Source organism: Capra hircus, chromosome 2, assembly GCF_001704415.2.
Source record: "Capra hircus breed San Clemente chromosome 2, ASM170441v1, whole genome shotgun sequence".
NCBI classification, from domain to species: Eukaryota; Metazoa; Chordata; class Mammalia; order Artiodactyla; family Bovidae; genus Capra; species Capra hircus.
Window position 1 is genome coordinate 120,345,338 of NC_030809.1, and position 18,229 is coordinate 120,363,566.

Below are 18,229 nucleotides of genomic sequence, written 5' to 3' on the forward strand. Positions count from 1 at the left end.
ACTGAACTGAAGACCCAACTTCATAAGTTGCATATGAAACTGTATATTTTTGTCCAATAGAGATGCAAATCACTTCTTTATGGTAGAAAAGGTAGCCACAAAGATTATGTTTTATTGCCCTATAGGACATTAACCAGTTTTGTCTCTAATAACTTATTTCAGTTCCTTCAGAGTTCCTTTTCTTACTGATAATGTAAATTGATGTTCATAAAATTCTCTTCTTAATCAGCATACCATTCTGCTGGTATACTCCTTAATGGGTTAAATATTTTTGACATGTGTTCATTTTATATTTGTGTGAATCATGCTCTTTAAGTTTTTGAAAATTATATTTTGGCATTCCAAAATATTTTAGTCATGGGTCTATGTGCATGTGTATGTGTGTGTGAAATGATTAATGATGTCATTTAAGCAACATTAATAAAGGGAGACTGTGTTGGTCTTAACTATATATGTAATTATGTGTATATATGTGTGCATACATATATATGTTGGAAATATTAGAGAAAGTCTAGACAATGTCTGAAATTCAGATGCCAAAAAACTGCTAAATGTAATAAATTATATAGTTACATACCATTTCTTATTCTGGGATAAAAATATTTACAAAAATATATTTTAAAGACTAAAATATAGAATCTAACTTTTGAGTTGGGTCTGAGAAAATTATTTCTTATTCTCTTTTACCCTCCATATAGAGTATATGCAACATTTTAAATCAATTTTTAATTTATAATTTAAATACTAAGTAATGAAGAGATTTACATAAAAGATTTTATAACTGTAGTCATTTACAGTGTAAAAATGTGATTTCTTATTATTTCTAGCTCTTAAAATGTTAATGTAATACATAGCTGTGTAATTTTACAGGACAGTTTAATTCCCCTGAAAATATGGAGCTCAGCAAAGAGTCCAAATTAAAAAGAAATTAATGTGTTTTAAATATTAAGTTATTTTTCTGGTCTTTTGAGTTCTGTAATATCTTAGCCTGGTGAAAACTTTACTTAAAAGAAGTCACCAACAATCAATTCTAGTTGGGGATTTTTCATACTATCAGAAAATAAAAATGTTTTTAAGACGAATGTTCCATATTTGTTTTATTATTTTAATTACCATCAAATATCAAAAAAATCAAAATTTTGTTGGCATGGAAACTAATAGAACCATATCCAAAAATACATTAGTATTTTCTCAGCTCTTTCTACATAGGATAAAAATCTTCATTTGCTCTGCTCAGAATCTTTCTAGTTTTGGACTCCAGGCTATGTAAAAGATAAAGTTAATTCATATATGTGAAAAGTTTACTTGGTAAATTTTAATAATAGACAGTATATGAACTTCAAGTTTGATATACCCGTTTTATAGAAGCAAGTTCAGTTCAGTTCATTCGCTCAGTTACGGCCAACTCTTTGCAATGCCATGAACATAGAGAAATGGTCTCTGTATGTAAGAATAAACAAACACAGTTCAGTTCACTTCAGCTCAGTTCAGTCGCTAAGTTCTGTATGACTCTTTGCAACCCCATGAATCGCAGCATGCCAGGCCTCCTTGTTCATCACCAACTCCTGGAGATTAACCAAACTCATGTCCATTGAGTCAGTGATACCATCCAACCATCTCATCCTCTGTCTTCCCCTTCTTCTCCTGCCTTTAATCTTTCCCAGAATCAGGGTCTTTTCAAATGAATCAGTTCTTCACATCAGGTGGCCAAAGTATTGGAGTTTCAGCTTCAACATCAGTCCTTCCAATGAACACTAAGGATTGATCTCCTTTAGGATGGACTGGTTGGATCTCCTTGCAGTCCAAAGGACTCTCAAGAGTCTTCTCCAACACCACAGTTCAAAAGCATCAATTCTTTGGCGCTCAGCTTTCTTTGTAGTCCAACTCTCACATCCATACACTACCACTAGAAAAACCATAGCCTTGACTAGACAGACCTTTGTTGACAAAGTGATGTCTCTGCTTTTTAATATGCTGTCTAGGTTGGTCATAACTTTCCTTCGAAGGAGTAGGCATCTTTTAATTTCATGGTTGTAATCACCATCTGCAGTGATTTTGGAGCCCAGAAAAATAAAGTCTGACACTGTTTCTACTGTTTCCCCATCTATTCGCCATAAAGTGATGGGCCAGATGCCATGATCTTAGTTTTCTGAATGTTGAGCTTTGAGTCGACTTTTTCACTCTCCTCTTTCACTTTCATCAAGAGGCTTTTTAGTTCCTCTTCACTTTCTACCATAAGGGTGGTGTCATCTGCATATCTGAGGTTATTGATAGTTCTCCTGGCAATCTTGATTCCAGCTTGCGCTTCCTCCAGTCCAGCATTTCTCATGATGTACTCTGCATAGAAGCAAGAGTTTCATTGAAATTATGAAAACAGATTTTAGTTTTAATGACAAATTTGGAAAACCTATGCACTGTCCAAAATGCAAACCCCTAGCCACATGCTATATTTGTACATAAGATTTAAATTAATTAAAATTAAACAAAATGTAAAATTCAGTCCTTTATTTTACTAGCCATATTTCTAATGCTCAATATATTCATGTTGTAGGTAGCTCTTGTATTGCACAGGGAAGATAAAGAATATTTCCATTACTGCAGAAAATTCTCCTTGACAGCACTTTCTAGACTTTATCATGTTGATCATACTTCTTTCTCTTTTCAGATGTTAAAAATAAATTTTATCTTATCCAAAGCTTAAGCAATATAAAATATGACAGACATCCTACAGGAGACAAGCCCAACATCCTTAATTCATGGGGCAGAGAATTTCAGTGTGCTTCACATTAACCTATGTTTTAAGTACATAAAACATTCTCTACTTATTCTTTAAATTAAAATACATAGAATGTACTTTACTCATTCTTAATATTTCTTAAAATCGCTTTGATTTGGAGTGAGAAATATTTATCATATTAATGAAAATTTATAACTAACCAATTAAATATCTGAGACATCTATAGAAAATAAATGGTATTTTATCAATTCAGAATTCACTACTCTTGACAACAGCCTAGTAATAATCAGAATATGGATAATTTTACCTCATGATGCTTTATTTTCCAGACTGAAAATTATTTACTAATTACCTTTAATACATCTGTGATTGCCATTTCTTAGGCCAGATTCAGTAGTCATTATTCATATGAATAAGCAAGAATAAAAGTTTAAATCAATTATGGTTCCAGGCATCCTTTTTCCCATCCATTTTAATCATAGGCCAGTGAGTCATACTGATAGTAATAATGATAGCTTTCAAATAACTTAAATAATTTCTGATACTGTAAAATAAATGTAAAATGGAATATCTACTATTTTAAGCTAGAGATTTTACATGACTTTTATCACTTCTTCTTTCTTTTACCTTTTTATTCTATATTAGAGTATAGCCAATTAACAATTTTGCGATAGTTTCAGGTGAACATCAGAGGGCCTCAGCCATACATATATATGTATGCATTCTCACATTCTTCCACAAACTCACCTCCATCCAGGCTGCCACATAATGTTGAGCGGAGTTCCTGTGCTATATAGTAGGTCTTTTTGGTTATCCACTTAAAGTACAGCAGGACATTCATTACTTAATATTAATCCTGTGTTTTAGCAGACAAGATAGATGATAAAATGACAATAAATGATATGTAAATATTTCCTATGTGCATCTGTGTTTAATGTAATTTCTCATGCAAAAAGAGCCTAATTGAGTAATTTTAAAACCAAATATTAGCAATAGGGGAAACATTTAACTTAAACTGAGATTAAAATATGTGTTTTTCATTAAATTATATTGATTTAAATAAAACCACTTTCATTTAAATCACTGATGTAACTTTCACTGTTTCATAATCTTGCCTAATTATAGCAATCAAAAAGTGAAGTTCTGAGCCTGAGAAAATGATTATATCTCTTGTAAAACACATGAAATGCACATAATCTTGAGTTAAAAGCACTCTAATTTCCAACTGTGTGTTTAAAACAAAACAAAGTGCTGGCATGAAAGAATGGTTAACTATCAGAAGATTTATCAATGTAATTAACTGCATTAATGGATTGAAGCAAAAAATTGTGTTTAGCATTTCATAAGATGCAGGAAAAAAGGATTTTATATAATAGATATTCAATTATGATTTTAAAATAAAAATCTTTGTAAATAAGAAACAGAAGGAAATTGCCCTAACCTTATAAAGCATATTTAGCAGAAAATATATGGTAAACTCCATAGTAAGTAGTAAAATTTTAGAAGCAGCCTTATCAAAGTAAAGAGGGAGATAATTATGACTGTAAAGTCAAGTGAAATACATGTTGTACTGGAGGTTCTTACAATAAAACAAGAGAAAGGGGGAAAAGCGTAAAAAAAAATAATAAAAGAGGCAAAAACTTTGTGTTCAGGCAATATAACTGAATGTAGAAAAAATCAAAAGACATTCATAAACTTTTATTAATAAGAGAACAAAAATGTTCTTGGATGCAAGACTGACTTTCAAGAATTAATAGCTTTTCAGTACATAAGTAGAAACTAATTAGAAAATATAATAGTAACAACAATCAAAAGAGATTGATTGAAATCAACCTAGCAAAAGATGAGCAAGACTTTTGTTGAGAAAATTGTGCCTGTTACTGAAGGACATAAAAGAAGATCTGAATAAATGTCAAGATGCACTAAGTTCACTAATGGGGTGACACTATATTGAAATTAAGTCTCCACTAACTCATATAGAAATGTAATGAAATAAAATAATTGCACAGGATTCTATGACACAGCCAGGTACGTTGAGTCTAAAATTCATATGAAATTTGAATTCGCTAAACAATTTTATATCAAATGAAACAATTTGCTTTGTCAGACATCAAGATCTATGAAAAAAAGAATAATAAAGAAAAGAGCATATATTACTTACCAGGGCAAAGATAATGTAATGAATAAGACTGAAAGCCCAGAAAGGTCCACACATGTTCAGAAGGTATCTGGCACATGACTAAATTAATAACTGACCATCAATAATAGAAAAAGATAGGTATTCACCTCATCACATATCAAACATAGATTACCAGTATATTAAGACTAAACATTTTTGCAATTAAAGCTAATACTTTTAGAAGACATCAAGATAAGAAAGAATTTCTTAAACAAGACAGGAAGGTCATAACCATAACAGAAAATATTTGTACATTTCAGTTCAGTTCAGTCACTCAATCGTGTCTGACTCTGTGACCCCGTGGACTGTAGCACACCAGGCTTCCCTCTCCATCACCAACTCCCAGAGCTTACACAAACTCATGCCGATCGAGTCGGTGATGCCATCCAACCATCTCATCCTCTGTCATCCCCTTCTCCTCCCGCCTTCAATCTTTCCCAGCAACAGGCTCTTTTCAAATGAGTCAGTTCTTCACATCAGGTGGCCAAAGTATTGGAGTTTCAGCTTCAACATCAATCCTACCAGTGAACACTCAGGACTGATCTCCTTCAGAATGGACTGGTTGGATCTCCTTGCAGTCCAAGGGACTCTCAAGAGTCTTCTCCAACACCACAGTTCAAAAGCATCAATTCTTCGGTGCTCAGCTTTCTTTATTGTCCAACTCTCACATCCATACATGACCACAAGAAAAACCATAGCCTTGACTAGACAGACCTTTGTTGGCAAAGTAATATCTCTGTTTTTTAATATGCTGTCTAGGTTGGTCATAACTTTTCTTCCAAAGGAGCAAGCATCTTTTAATTTCATGGCTGCAGTCACCATCTGCAGTTATTTTAACCCCCCCAAAAATAAAGTCTCTCACTGTCTCCATTGTTTCCCCATCTATTTCCAATGAAGTGATGGGACCGGATGCCATTTGCATATTTATCTGCTTTCAAATTTTAGTAAAAGTTATGTAAATATATTGTAAGACAGACTGCAATATGGGGTAAGATATTACAATGTAATTTTTTATAAAGTTAAGTGCCTAGAATCCATATAAAGCTCTTCCAAATTAGTTCATTGACAGCAATGACTGAATGGCCTGTAAATATACAAAAAGATGCTCAGTTTTGCTAGTAGTCAGTGAAATGCACATTAATACAGTAAAATGCCATTTAATAACCATGAAATTGGCAGCTTTTAAGAAACTTCCCAATACCAAATTTTGTCAAAGATTAAGGAAGAGAGTGAGTTCAGCTATACTTCTTTGGAAATATAAATCAGTTAAAACCACTTTGAGGAGCAATTTAATTAGAAACAGTGTCAGACTGTATTTTTTTTGGGCTCCAATATCACTGCAGATGGTGACTGCAGCCATGAAATTAAAAGACGCTTACTCCTTGGAAGAAAAGTTATGACCAACCTAGATAGTATATTCAAAAGCAGAGATATTACTTTGCCGACTTAGGTCCGCCTAGTCAAGGCTATGGTTTTTCTTGTGGTCATGTATGGATGTGAGAGTTGGACAGTGAAGAAACCTGAGCGCTGAATAATTGATGCGTTTGAACTGTGGTGTTGGAGAAGACTCCTGAGGGTCCCTTGGACTGCAAAGAGATCCAACCAGTCTATTCTGAAGGAGATCAACCCTGGGATTTCTTTGGAAGGAATGATGCTAAAGCTGAAGCTCCAGTACTTTGGCCACCTCATGTGAAGAGTTGACTCATTGGAAAAGACTCTGATGCTGGGAGGGATTGGGGGCAGGAGGAGAAGGGGCTGACAGACGATGAGATGGCTGGATGGCATCACTGACTCGATGGACATAAGTCTAAGTGAACTCCAGGAGATGGTGATGGACAGGGGGGCCTGGCATGCTGCTATTCATGGGGTCGCAAAGAGTCGGACATGACTGAGCGACTGAACTGAACTGAACTGAACTGAATAAATGTGAAAACATACATTAATCCAACAATTCTACTTCTAAGGATAAAGAAGTCTCTCAGTATGTAGAAATTCTCACTTATGCACATAAAGAGAAGTAAGGATAATTATTAAGATATTATTTATAATATTTAAAACTTAAAAACAACTTTGACATCCATCAATAGGAAAATAAATAAGCAAATTGTTGTATGTTTATACCAAGGAATACTACTGAGCAGTAAGGCTATGGTTTGGCAATAAATTCCTGAGCATAACTACAATTCAGAAAAATGATTTTTATGTAAATTTTTCAAAGTTTTAAGTTTCTTAAAGAAAGAGTTTTCAGATACTTTAACCAAAATGAAAGAAAAATGCGTGTATTCCTCCCATACTGTAGGAAATAGTAGGCTCAAACTCAGAGGCTCCCTCTTAGAGAAAGCACATGCTTTCACATTCACATTGCTCCCCATTCTACCCTTCTACAAAATGGAAGCCAAGTACCAGTTGCTCTTTTATATCATTTTAGTGGAGTTTTTCTTATGATATACATATGTTTTTCTTTATGTGTCTCTATCAAAAATACATGGAGAAATCTTTTGATATAAAGTTGTAAAATACAGAAGCTAACACATTTTTTGTAAACATTTAACACAAGTTATTAAATTACACAATTGTAAAATTGTTGAAAACATGGGTAGGACCAATATATTTCTTAAGGAAATTGCTTATTTCTAAAGAAGGAAGGAGTGGATTTGATTAGAGTAGAATAAAACTTTACCTCAACATTTGATTAAATGCACTGATAGAAGATCAGCAAATCTAGCCAAACACTGACGTTAGTTAAATCTATGTGCCTAGTTGCTCAGTTGTGTCCGATTGTTTGCAACCCCATGGACTATAACACACCAGGCTCCTCTGTCCATGAGGATTCTCCCAGCAAGAATACTAGAATGGGTTGCCATGCCCCCCTCCAGGGGATCTTCCCAATCCAGGGATCAAAACCAGGTCTCCCACATTGCAGGAGAGCAATTTCTTTACCATTTAGAAGCCCAGTTAAATCTAGATGGATATTTAGGTGTTCATGACATTATTCTTATTTGTACATTTTGAATTATTGAATTAGTGTGAAATGATTAAAAATAATTTAAAAAGCATTCTGTGCAAACAGAAAAATAGTAGAAAAATAAAGAGAAGGCTTTTTGAAAAGATCGATAAATAAATCTCTAGCAAGACTGTCAAGAGAGAGACAAAGGGAAAGAGAAAAAGAAGACTGAAATTATCAACATCTGGAATGAAATAGAGGATATCACTATGAACCCTCCAGATATCAAAAAAATAATAAGAAAATACTACAAACAAGTCTACATACATATATTTGACAGCTTAGATAAAACTGATCAATTCTTTAAAAAATGCAAACAATAATCTATTCAATACACAGCAGACTGTCTGAAGAGCCATGTCACTATCAAGGAAAGTGAATTTATAATTTTATAATCCCCTCAAAGTAACAGCAATTCTACACAATTACTTTCAAAAAATAGGAGAGGAGGCTGCTACTGCTGTTGCTAAGTCGCATCAGTCGTGTCTGACTCTGTGAGACCCCATAGATGGCAGCCCACCAGCCTCCCCCATCCCTGGGATTCTCCAGGCAAGAACAGTGGAGTGGGTTGCCATTTCCTTCTCCAACGCATGAAAGTGAGAAGTGAAAGTGAATTCGCTCAGTAGTGTCTGACTCTTTGCAACCCCATGGACTATATAGCCTACCAGGCTCCTCTGCCCATGGGATTTTCCAGGCAAGAGTACTGGAGTGGGGTGCCATTGCCTTCTCCAAGAAGAGGGGAAAACATTTCTTAATTCATTTTATGAATCTTTTCTAACCTATCTATATCAAAATCAAATAAAGAGAGTATAACAACAATAAAAACAAAACCTGCTGAACAATATCTTTCATGATTAAGGGTACAAAATGTAAAGCTATAAAATCCCTAGAAGATAACATAGGAAAAAAAAAAACTATATAACCTTAGGTATGGCAATGCCTTTTTAGATATAACACCAAAAACATGATCTATAAAAGAAATAATTGATAAATTGGATTTCATTAAAATAAAAATTTCTGTTCTATGAATGACTCTGTCAAGAAAGTGAGTAGACAAGCCACAGACTGGGAGAAAATATTTGCAAAAAACCTGTCTGGTAAAGGATTGTTATTCAAAATACTCAAAGAACTCTTAAAACTCAACAATAAGAAAGCAAATGATCCAACTAAAAAAGGGCCAAAAACTTTAACAGACACTTCATCAAAAGAGAAGTACAGAAGGCAAATAAACATGTGAAAAGATGTTCCTCATCAAATGTCACTGGGAAATGCAAATCAAAATGAGATAGCACTGCACACCTACTAGAATGGCCAAAATCTGGAACACTGACACCACCAAATGCTGGTGAAGATGTGGAGCCAGTCAAACTGTCACACATTATTGGTGGAAATGCAAAATGGTATAGCCATTTTGGAAGACAGTTTGTCAGTTTCTTACAAAACTAAGCATACTCTTGCTATACGATACAGCTACCACATTTTCTGGTATTTATCCAAAGAAGTTGAAAATCTGTGTGCACATAAAACCTGCACATGGATATTTATACCAGCTTTATTTATATTTGGCAAAGTTGAAAACAACTAAGATGTCGCTCAGTAGGTGAATGTATAAATAAACTGTGGGACATCCTGACAATGGAGCATTACTCAGCACTCAAAGGAAGAAAGTATCAAGTCATGAAAGACACGAAGGGACCTTAAATGCATACTACTAAGTGCAAGAAGCTAATCTGTAAAGGCTATATACTGTGTAATTCCAGCTATATGACATTCTGGAAATGGCAAGACTATGGAAATAGTAAAGCCAGAAGTGGTTCCTAAAGATGAGGAGGAAAAACTGGAACACAGAAGATTTTATGGTAGTGAAAATACTCTGTAAGATAATATAATGGTGGATACATATCATTATACATTTGTTTAAACCAATAGAATGTACAACACCAAGAGTGAGCTATAGTATAAAGTACAGACTTGAGGTAATAATGATGTGTCAAGATATTGTCATCAGTTGTAACAAATGTGCCATTCTGGTGAGGAATGTTGATAATGAGGGAGGCTATGCATGTATAGGGGCAAGAGGAAATATGGAATATATGTATACCTTTTTCTCAATTTTCCTGTGAATCTAAAACTGCCCTTAAAACTTCTCTTAAAAAAACTTAGTAAAATGCCCAAGCATGGAATAAATATTTGAACTCAAACATATGCTAATCTACAGCAGCTTCTCCTTGCTTAACATTCAGTTGCAAACTCCTTACGCTGGTCTGTCAGTGATATGAATCTGGCTCACTGCCCACTGCTTTCCCCTACATCCAGTCTTTGTCTACTTCATCTGAGCTATGGATTCTTGCTGAGTCCAAGTTCAGACTGCTCACCACATGATACATTTTTTTCTTTTTTTGTATATTCACTGGCACCTGCTTCTTTCATTCAGTTCCGTCACTCAGTCGTGTCCAACTCTTTGCGACCCATGGACTACAGCACGCCAGGCCTCCCTGTCCATTACCAACTCTCAGAGTTTACTCAAACTCATGTCCATTGAGTCGGTGATGCCATCTAACCATCTCATCCTCTGTTGTCCTTTTCTCCCCTTTCCTTCAATTTTCCCAGCATCAGGGTCTGTTCCAGTGAGTCAGTTCTTTGCATCAGGTGGCTAAAATATTGGAGTTTCAGCTTCAGCATCAGTCCTTCCAAGGAATATTCAGGCCTGATTTCCTTTAGGATGGACTGGTTGGATCTCCTTGCTGTCCAAGGGACTCTCAAGAGTCTTTTCCAACAACACAATTCAAAATCGTCAGTTCTTCAGCATTCAGCTTTCTTTATAGTCCAACTCTCACATTCATACATGTCTACTGGAAAAACCATAGCTTTGACTAGATGGACCATTGTTACCAAAGTAATGTCTCTGCTTTTTAATATGCTGTCTAGGTTGGTCATAGCTTTTCTTCCAAGGATTAAGTGCCTTTTAATTTCATGGCTGCAGTCACCATCTGGAGTGATTTTGGAGCCCCCAAAAATAAAGTCTCTCACTGTTTCCACTGTTTACCCATCTGTTTGCCATGAAGTGGTGGGACTGGATGCCTTGATCTTCATTTTTTTAATGTTGAGCTTTAAGCCAGCTTTTTCACTCTTTTCTTTCACTTTCATCAAGAGGTCCTTCAGTTTTTCTTTGCTTTCAGCCATAAAGGTGGTGTCATCTGTACATCTGAGGTTATTGATATTTCTCCCAGCAATCCTGATTCCAGCTTAGAGTGCCTGGAGTAACAGACAAATTTGGCCTTGGAGTGCAGAATGAAGCAGGGCGAAGGCTAATAGAGTTTTGCCAAGAGAATGCAAAAACAGGTCATAACAAACACCCCTTTCCAACAACACAAAAGACAGCTCTAAACATGGACATCACCAGATGGTCAACACTGAAATCAGATTGATTATATTCTTTGCAGCCAAAGATGGAAAAGCTCTATACAGTCAACAAAAACAAGACTGGGAGCGGACTGTGGCTCAGATCATGAGCCACATGATTTGGTTCCCTATTGCCAAATTCAGACTTAAATTGAAGAAAGGAGGGAAAACCACTAGACCATTCAGCTACGACCTAAATCAAATCCCTTATGATTATACAGTGGAAGTGAGAAATAGATTCAAGGGATTAGATCTGAGAGACAGTGTGCCTGAAGAACTATGGATGGAGGTTCGTGACATTGTACAGGAAGCAGGGATCAAGACCATCTCCAACAAAAAGAAATGCAAAAAGATTATCTGAGGAGCCCTTACAAATAGCTGTGAAAAGAAGAGAAGCCAAAGGCAAAGGAGAAAAGTAAAGGTATACCCATTTGAATGCAAGAGTTCCAAAAAATAGCAAGGAGAGATAAGAAAGCCTTCTTTAGTGATCAATGCAAAGAAATAGAGGCAAACAACAGAGTGGGAAAGACTAGAGATCTCGTCAAGAAAATTAGAGGTACCAAGGGAACATTTCATGCAAAGATGGGCTCGATAAAGGACAGAAATGGTCTGGACCTAACAGAAGCAGAAGATATTAGGAAGATATGGCAAGAATACACAGAAGAACTGTACAAAAAAGATCTTCAAGACCCAGATAATCATGATGGTGTGATCACTCACCTAGAGCCAAACATCCTGGAATGATCACCACATGACAGGCCAATAAATCAAGAGATGAGGTGTTGTCACAAGGAATAGAAACTTTATTCAGAAAGCTAGCAGAAAGAGAAGATGGTAGACTAGGGTCCCAAAGAACCATCTTACTTGAATTAGAATCCAAGCTTCTTTAATTCAAAAGGAAAAATGTGAGGTTGGCTGTTGCAAACTTTTTGGTGTCAGAAGCTTTTGTTCCTACAACAGGTCAGGTCAGGTCACAGATGTTCCTGTAAACGTCCAACAAGACAAATGTTTTTCTCTGTTCCACAATTTTTTTTATCTCTATGTGAATGGGAAAGTGTTATGACTTTAAAGGTCAGAGCCTTGAGAATGAGCTATCTTGAATATTTCAGACTATAGGCAATATTCTTTACCTGTAGCTGAAGCAAGAGAATACAAAGGTTAAAGCAAAAGAAACAGACACAATATGGAGTCAGATTTGCTCTTCACTATTACAATCTCACAGTTCCTGCCCCTGTGCTTTTCCCAGTGGAAATTTTTCCACAAATGTCCTAGCTTCTCATCATATCTATCTGGCAAGTGTTTGTCCACTCATAATCATTCTTCTCCTGGTTCTTTCTTCCTGAGGTGTTTCTCTTCTTATAACTAGAAATTGTCACCCTTTTCTCTAAAAACCTTCCCACTGCCATTGAAACTCTTCTTAGGCACCAAAAGAAGAGACACTCCCATGTGTGATGTGTGTGTGTGTTCAACTGATGTTAGTCCATTGTTTATCTCCGAGGAGATTTCCTGGCAGTGAGTAAGCAATAAACACATTATTAAGTAGCACTTTTTTTAAAAATTTGTTTAAAATGTGCTTTTTTCCCCTGGAAAATCATTTCCTGCAGAGGAATAACAATTTCTTGAACATTTTAAAGTGGCTTAAATTATGGCATTGCAAATGGTATGGAAATGCTGCAGTATAAAAATAGTTGCCCATTTCATAAAACTGTAATGAACATAGCAAAAGGAGGTAAACCAGCTTTATCATTTGTATGTCACTTGAAATATTTGCGTAAAATTAAAACATTTGAGAAGTACTTAGTTGCATGTTTGGAATGCTTATCGTCAGCAATGCTAAATATAACTTTCTTCTAGATAATAAAGGAAAATACAAATAAAATAGTTTCCTGTGACTACTAACCTAGAATGATTTTATGTGTCAGATAACAGGAAGTAAATTAGTATATCTGTTATCTGCATTAGCTCTATATGACTGTTGCCATTCATATCAGCTACTTTGCTCTGTTTATTTTGCTACTCTCTGTATAGTAGATCAGAGAGGTTTTGATTTAAAGTAGGTCAATTGTTGTTTTATTGGGAAAAAAAATACATTGTGATATGTGTGCTTTGCTCATTGTACAGCATGAAGTTAAGATTTAAATAAAAAGGTTTTTTTCACCTTATAGATACTACAATTACCAGTCACTCAATATGAGTTATAATAATATTTAGATATATTCAAGCATGTACATTACTGAGAAAAGATACTTATCCATTACAGTTAGTAATACAATATTCATCTAGAAAGTAACAGTCTTATATTCCTCATTAGTACTTTAATTTTATAGGTTAACATAGGAGTATAAACATTATAACTGTGGATCCTTTTGGTCAAGAATATTATAACATGTTATTTTTGGAGAAGAGTTCTTCAGGTTATATGGAAGGATTCAGAAGTGTTACCATCTGAAAATGCATCCTTAGTTCTGGGAGTTAAATGCCTAGCAAACAAGAAGTACCACTAGTCAGGATAATTGGTTTTACTTTAGTAAAATTTTACTTTACTGAGATGTCTTATTTACATTCAGTGGTCTGTCTGAGTAAAATGATTGTTATTTTTTCAAAAACTGCACCAAGTAAAATCAACATAACATGAAGTTCGGCCTTATTAACATCAACAGCAAAAGTGTTTCAGAATGACAGTGCCACTGTGAAACCTATCTTATTAGGCTTGAATCCTTTTCCTATTCAAATGCTTCATTCATTCATTCATGTAACAAATATGTATATACCCCAGGTACTGTGATATAGAAAGGTACTAGTATTCAAGAAACTCAATCTAGTGGGGAATATATATTTACAGAAAAATTATAATGAAAGTGGTCCATGCAATTCATTAAACCATTCAACAAAAGTATACTGAATACTCACTATGTATGCCTAGTAGTGAGTATTCAAAGAACCAGAAGTAATATCACAAGCAAATAGTCACAATCATTGTCTTTAGGGAGACTGTAGTGTAGAAAGTTCTTTAAAAAATAAATAGAAGACAAAATTGATGATTATTGGTAGCTATTAATAACTAGGTTATATAATTGATCATTGGCAGTTTAAAGTTGAAGAACACACAAACAACTGCTTTCAAGATTCTAACGTGTTTGCCCAAAACAATAAAGTAAATGGTAACGGGATCACACTTATCAATAATTACCTTAAACGTAAATGGGTTGAACGCCCCAACCAAAAGACAAAGACTGGCCGAATGGATACAAAAACAAGACCCCTCTATATGCTGCTTACAAGAGACCCACCTCAAAACAAGGGACACATACAGACTGAAAGTGAAGGGCTGGAAAAAGATATACCACGCAAATAGAGACCAAAAGAAAGCAGGAGTGGCAATACTCATATCCGATAAAATAGACTTTAAAACAAAGGCTGTGAAAAGAGACAAAGAAGGCCACTACATAATGATCAAAGGAACAATCCAAGAAGAAGATATAACAATTATAAATATATATGCCCCCAATATAGGAGCCCCACAATATGTAAGACAAATGCTAACAAGTATGAAAGGGGAAATCAACAATAACAAAATAATAGTGGGAGACTTTAATACCCCACTCACACCTATGGACAGATCAACTAAACAGAAAATTAACAAAGAAACGCAAACTTTAAATGATACATTAGATCAGTTAGACCTAATTGATATCTATAGGACATTTCACCCCAAAACAATGAATTTCACTTTTTTTTCAAGTGCTCATGGAACCTTCTCCAGGATAGATCACATCCTGGGCCATAAATCTAAACTTGATAAATTCAAAAAAATCAAAATCATTCCAAGCATCTTTTCTGACCATAATGCATTAAGATTAGATCTCAATTACAGGAGAAAAACTATTAAAAATTCCAACATATGGAGGTTGAACAACAGACTTCTGAATAACCAACAAATCACAGAAGAAATCAAAAAAGAAATCAAAATATGCATAGAAACTAATGAAAATGAAAACACAACAACCCAAAACCTGTGGGACACTATAAAAGCAGTGCTAAGAGGAAAGTTCATAGCAATACAGGCATACCTCAAGAAACAAGAAAAAAGTCAAATAAATAACCTAACTCTGCAACTAAAGCAACTAGAAAAGGAAGAGTTGGAGAACCCCAGAGTTAGTAGAAGGAAACAAATCTTAAAAATTAGGGCAGAAATAAATGCAAAAGAAACAAAAGAGACCATAGCAAAAATCAACAAAGCCAAAAGCTGGTTCTTTGAAAGGATAAATAAAATTGACAAACCATTAGCCAGACTCATCAAGAAGCAAAGAGAGAAAAATCAAATCAATAAAATTAGAAATGAAAATGGAGAGATCACAAAAGACAACACAGAAATACAAAGGATCATAAGAGACTACTATCAGCAGTTGTATGCCGATAAAATGAACAACGTGGAAGAAATGGACAAATTCTTAGAAAAGTACAATTTTCCAAAACTGAACCAGGAAGAAATAGAAAATCTTAACAGACCCATCACAAGCACGGAAATTGAAATGGTAATCAGAAATCTTCCAGCAAACAAAAGCCCAGGTCCAGACGGCTTCACAGCTGAATTCTACCAAAAATTTCGAGAAGAGCTGACACCTATCCTCCTCAAACTCTTCCAGAAAATTGCAGAGGAAGGTAAACTTCCAAACTCATTCTATGAGGCCACCATCACCCTAATACCAAAACCTGACAAAGATGTCATAAAAAAGGAAAACTACAGGCCAATATCACTGATGAACATAGATGCAAAAATCCTCAACAAAATTCTAGCAATCAGAATCCAAAAACACATTAAAAAGATCATACACCATGACCAAGTGGGCTTTATCCCAGGGATGCAAGGATTCTTCAATATCCGCAAATCAATCAATGTAATTCACCACATTAACAAATTGAAAAATAAAAACCATATGATTATCTCAATAGATGCAGAGAAGGCCTTTGACAAAATTCAACATCCATTTATGATAAAAACTCCAGAAAGCAGGAATAGAAGGAACATACCTCAACATAATAAAAGCTATATATGACAAACCCACAGCAAACATTATCCTCAATGGTGAAAAATTGAAAGCATTTCCACTAAAGTCAGGAACAAGACAAGGGTGTCCACTTTCACCGCTACTATTCAACATAGTTCTGGAAGTTTTGGCCACAGCAATCAGAGCAGAAAAAGAAATAAAAGGAATCCAAATTGGAAAAGAAGAAGTAAAACTCTCACTGTTTGCAGATGACATGATCCTCTACATGGAAAACCCTAAAGACTCCACCAGAAAATTACTAGAGCTAATCAATGAATATGAAAGTTGCAGGATATAAAATCAACACACAGAAATCCCTTGCATTGCTATACACGAATAATGAGAAAGTAGAAAAAGAAATTAAGGAAACAATTCCATTCACCATTGCAACGAAAAGAATAAAATACTTAGGAATATATCTACCTAAAGAAAATAAAGACCTATATATAGAAAACTATAAAACACTGATGAAAGAAATCAAAGAGGACACTAATAGATGGAGAAATATACCATGTTCATGGATCGGAAGAATCAATATAGTGAAAATGAGTATACTACCCAAAGCAATTTACAAATTCAATGCAATCCCTATCAAGCTACCAGCCACATTTTTCACAGAACTAGAACAAATAATTTCAAGATTTGTATGGAAATACAAAAAACCTCGAATAGCCAAAGCAATCTTGAGAAAGAAGAATGGAACTGGAGGAATCAACTTGCCTGACTTCAGGCTCTACTACAAAGCCACAGTCATCAAGACAGTATGGTACTGGCACAAAGACAGACATATAGATCAATGGAACAAAATAGAAAGCCCAGAGATAAATCCACACACATATGGACACCTTATCTTTGACAAAGGAGGCAAGAATATACAATGGAGTAAAGACAATCTCTTTAACAAGTGGTGCTGGGAAAACTGGTCAACCACTTGTAAAAGAATGAAACTAGATCACTTTCTATCACCGTACACAAAAATAAACTCAAAATGGATTAAAGATCTAAATGTAAGATCAGAAACTATAAAACTCCTAGAGGAGAACATAGGCAAAACACTCTCAGACATAAATCACAGCAGGATCCTCTATGATCCACCTCCCAGAATTCTGGAAATAAAAGCAAAAATAAACAAATGGGATCTAATTAAAATTAAAAGCTTCTGTACAACAAAGGAAAATATAAGCAAGGTGAAAAGACAGCCTTCTGAATGGGAGAAAATAATAGCAAATGAAACAACTGACAAACAACTAATCTCAAAAATATACAAGCAACTTCTGCAGCTCAATTCCAGAAAAATAAACGACCCAATCAAAAAATGGGCCAAAGAACTAAATAGACATTTCTCCAAAGAAGACATACGGATGGCTAACAAACACATGAAAAGATGCTCAACATCACTCATTACTAGAGAAATGCAAATCAAAACCACAATGAGGTACCACTTCACACCAGTCAGAATGGCTGCGATCCAAAAATCTGCAAGCAATAAATGCTGGAGAGGGTGTGGAGAAAAGGGAACCCTCCTACACTGTTGGTGGGAATGCAAACTAGTACAGCCACTATGGAGAACAGTGTGGAGATTCCTTAAAAAATTGCAAATAGAACTACCTTATGACCCAGCAATCCCACTTCTGGGCATACACACCGAGGAAACCAGAATTGAAAGAGACACATGTACCCCAATGTTCATCGCAGCACTGTTTATAATAGCCAGGACATGGAAACAACCTAGATGTCCATCAGCAGATGAATGGATAAGAAAGCTGTGGTACATATACACAATGGAGTATTACTCAGCCATTAAAAAGAATTCATTTGAATCAGTTCTGATGAGATGGGTGAAACTGGAGCCAATTATA